Source organism: Gossypium hirsutum, chromosome A08, assembly GCF_007990345.1.
Source record: "Gossypium hirsutum isolate 1008001.06 chromosome A08, Gossypium_hirsutum_v2.1, whole genome shotgun sequence".
Lineage (NCBI taxonomy): Eukaryota > Viridiplantae > Streptophyta > Magnoliopsida > Malvales > Malvaceae > Gossypium > Gossypium hirsutum.
Window position 1 is genome coordinate 3,731,413 of NC_053431.1, and position 4,489 is coordinate 3,735,901.

A 4,489-nucleotide genomic window follows, 5' to 3' on the forward strand; every position below is an offset into this window, starting at 1 on the left:
TTACATCCCTGACAAGATTAAATTATAAAAAACTAATTAAACAAGTATTGATTCAGAAATAAACTAAATTAAACACAAGAATCATGTAAATTAATATGTTTATCAGCATATCTATGTATCTCTCTACATATATACCAATTTTAGCTATATCAGATCAATTGAATTTTAAGTTTAGTATTGGCCTTCTCCGTAGGAAACGCAATGGGAGATTATTGGAACAAACATAAATTACTATAAATAGAAAAATTAATTCGTGATGAGAGGTCAAGAAGGAAAAATAAATTCTTTATTTTTCAAAAAGAAAAAAAAACTCTGAGATTCAGAGCTTCTTCCATGTTTCACTTTTTTACTTTCTTGATCAATTAAGGAGCATTATCGATCATTTACAGCGAAACATATGAACAGTTAATGGTTTTTTTTTCCTACAAACCTTAATTAATATTTCTATCATTACAATATTTGTAATAAAAAAGAAGAAGAAGACATGTTTTATTTTTTTGGGTTTTTAATTGAAACAGATGGATGGCAGCAAAGGGCCTTCTCATTATGTAAGGATTGGAAAGGAAAAGGATCCTGTTGAAGATATCACCCCTGGTGAACTCAATCAACCAGTCAATGTTCCTCAGGTTTATTTTTTATATATATATCTCCATTATTGTTATTTCTTAATAATAATTTTAGATTTCAATAAATCAAAATTTTTTTATTCGGGGTATTTAGATTTCAGTTAAAACCGAATTAATCGACCGAATCAATTTAATTCGGTTAATCAGTCGATTAGTCAATCTAATTTGGTCGGAGGTCAGTTAGTATTTTTTAGAAGTTTGGTTATCAGTTAATTCCGTTTGGAATTGGATAATTAACCGAACTTAATAATTAATAATACAAATTATATAAAGTTTTAGTTCGATTAATTTGGATAATTCGGTCAAATGAACATAATCAATTTATTTTTTTACATGTTTTATACTTATTTTAACCACAAAAACAAAAATATATAAATTTCGATTAATTCGGTTAACTGAAATATTTCAGTTTGCTTATTTTTTTTTGAAAAAATTTTGATTCGGTTAACAGTTAAAGGATTAAAAGGTTCGGTTAATACTAGTTCGTTTCGGTTAACCGTTTGAACACCCTTACTATGTAATTATCAAATATATAGATTAATTTTTATATTTTAATTACATTTCAAATTCATCGATTTTTTAAAAATTGAAAATTTAGTTTTGAGCTAAATTGTAGTAATTAAAATTGTTAGGCCAATTTATTATATTGATCTCGTAAGTAATGAATTTAGTCCACGTTCTTCAATTTGATCGGTTGTAATTTTTATACTTTTTGAAATTTGAAATTTCTATCATGACTCGAACGATCTATTAAATTCATTGACTAAAATAACGTGACTTTTCTGTAAGTGTTATTTATAAATAAAAAATTAAAATGATATTACATATATAATAATATATTTACTGCATAAAATTTTATTAATAATAAAATTTAACTTTAATAAATTTAATAGTTACCATTAAAATTAAAAATATAAAAAATTCAACTAAATTTATCTTATATATTCACCCAATGGTCTTTGCATTATTGGAAGCAAAGGCTTAATAATTTTTTTTGCATGTTATGTGAGTTTTATATTGGTACCAGTTCTTATACTTTTCAAGCTTTTGTTTAGTCTCTCAACTTTCAATTCTAATAATTTAATCTCTCTATTTGTTAATTTAATTTTAAAATTAATATTTTATCCCTTAATCTTTAATTTTAAAAATTTAATCTCTTTACCAAGACTTATTTAGAGTAGTGATAAAGCTCTCATCTAGCACCATGATGAGACGGGTTCAAACCCTATCATCTCTTCTCCTTCCCCACCAATATTGTAATAATAAAAAATAGAATTTAATTTCTCTACTTATTTGATTTAAAATTTAAGGTTTTTTTCATAACATTGTTAATTAATATGTAATAACAACCAGACTTTAAAATTTACATTTAATTTTTAAATCAGACAAATAAAAAAGTTCAATTCTTGAATAAAAAATAAAAAACTAAATTTCAAAAGATCAAAGAGTAAAAGGACTGATAACAAAATTAAACCATTTTATATTTGCTTCTGATTATGGCTACCATTTTTTTTATAGTTAATAGTTCACAGATGCGGTGAATGTGGACAACCCTTACCTGAATCCTACGAGCCACCTTCAGATGAAGACTGGACCACTGGTATTTTCGGCTGTCTTGAAGACACTCAGAGCTGTAAAAATCCGACATTTTATTTTATGTTATTTTTTTAAGGTTACTTTTGATTTTCATATTAAAAAAAAACACAACATATATACTTGATTTGAGAAATAATATTATATAATTGCAGGCAAGATGGGTATGTTTTGTCCATGCATATTGTTTGGACAAAACGTAGAAACGGTGAAAGAAGATGTGATGTGGAACGATGCATGCATGTGCCATGCAATATGTGTAGAAGGAGGGATGGTGGTTGGGTGCCACCATATTCTTCCATGGCATTGTCGACCTTAAAACTTCCTTCCTCATCTGTGAGACCCTTCTGTTTGCTTGGTGGTTATGTGGGATTTATAATGGCTTGTTTCGTCAATCACTACAAAAGAAGTATCATCTCAAGGTATATATATTTATTTTCTTTTAGGTTAAAATATTACAAAGTCCTATACTTTTCGAAAATTTGAAATTTAGTTTATTATTTTTATTTTTAAAAATTTAATCTCTCTATTTTTTCAAATTTCAAAATTTAGGTTTAACTGTTAACACTTTTAAAATTATTTTGTTAAATTCAAGTTTATTACATCATTTTTTTAGTTTTTTTAATTACATTGCTAAAAGTGAATTTTTTTTATTTCAATATGTCAAACCAACAAATTTAACTATATTAACAATTGAACCTGAATTTTAGAATGTGAAAAAGTAGAGGGACTAAATTCTAAAACTGTGAAGAGTATAGGGACCTATAGCATATTTTAACATTTCTTTTATAAATATATCATTAATTTGTTAAAAAGTAAAAAATATCTAGTCAGTTGGTCCGGTTATAATTTTTAATCTTCGATAAAACCACATTGATCATAGTAACCAACTAAAGCAAACCAATTGGCCAAAAGTTATTGTACAGTCAGTTTAAACCCATCGACTTTTATTCACTATTATATGTTGTAGATATTGAAATTCAAATCCCAATCCTATTAGATATCATTATTTTAAGAAAGATAATTGCGTGAATCAAATGAGCTAAGGAGGTGGAATGTAAGAAGAGACAGAGGGGACTTGCCCCTCAAAAAATTTAGAATTATTAATAAGCCCTTCAAAGTTTTTAAAATTTTATTTTGACCTCTTAAAATATTTATAATTTTAATTAAACATTACAAAAATTCTAAATTTTTTGAAAATTATCATTAATTTTCTCAAATTCTTTTAAAAAAATAATTATGCCCTCTAATTTTTTTTTAAAAATTCTCATTATACTTAAATTTAAAAATTAATTAATTAATTAATTAATTAGACCCAAATTTTAAAAAATAAAATAATTAAGCTTTCAAAACTTAATCCCATATTACACCACTTTGAGCTAACCATAAGGTTTATCCTCTATGGTATTCTTTGACATAGATTCACAACATGAAGACATGTTAAGTAGCTTAATTAGGAAAACGAATAAGGGTGAGCATTCGATCTGTTTTGTCATTTCGAGATTAAAATTTTTAAAAAACGAAGAAATCAAACAAATTCGAAAAACCAACTGTTTGGTGTTCATATATGTAGAACTCGCCATGCGATCCATGCTTGGTTCACTGCTGCTTACACTGGTGTGCAATGTGTCAAGAATACCGAGAGATGCAGAACCGTATAAGCGATAACAGTGAAGTGCAAAGCACCATTGTTAAGCCTCCTCCACTTCAAGAAATGAACACTGTTAGTGCTGCTACTACTAATGATGATGGTGATCCAAAAAAAGAGGCTCAGTCAACTGCTTCATCTTCTTCTCCATCTGCAAAGGATAAACAAATTACAAAGTTGGAGATACAACCAGTATAGTAGGATTTTCTGACCAAGACATGGATTTTCTTTTCTTTTTAGAAAAATACTAGTACTCACTCCTTTAATATTCTAAATAAAAAAATAGGATAAACTATGTTGATTGTGATTCTACTTTAGTCTTTGTATTTAAAAATTTTAATTTTTTTTTTATTTTTTTATTTAAAATTTATAGTCAAATCATCATGGTTATTAGTAATTTTCATCAAAATTTGTTAATTTAATATGTTTATTTTCCGTCAATCATAGATCACATCGGTGGAGGAGTCAAGGGGGGCTGGCAGAAGCCCTGACCCTCTTAAAATAGAAAATTTTTATTTAGGCCTTTATAATTTATGAAATTTTAAATTAGTAATAGTAAAATTACACTCTGGCCCCCAAAAAATAATAAAAAATTAATTTAATCCTTTAAAAATTATAAAGA

The 4,489-nt window shown here is 26.5% G+C and overlaps 1 pseudogene; it reads left to right on the forward strand.

Moving 5' to 3' along the window:
• The first annotated feature begins 268 nt into the window (after positions 1 to 268).
• LOC107926217 (cell number regulator 6-like) lies at positions 269 to 4,276 on the forward strand (annotated as a pseudogene).
• Positions 4,277 to 4,489: the final 213 nt, after the last annotated feature.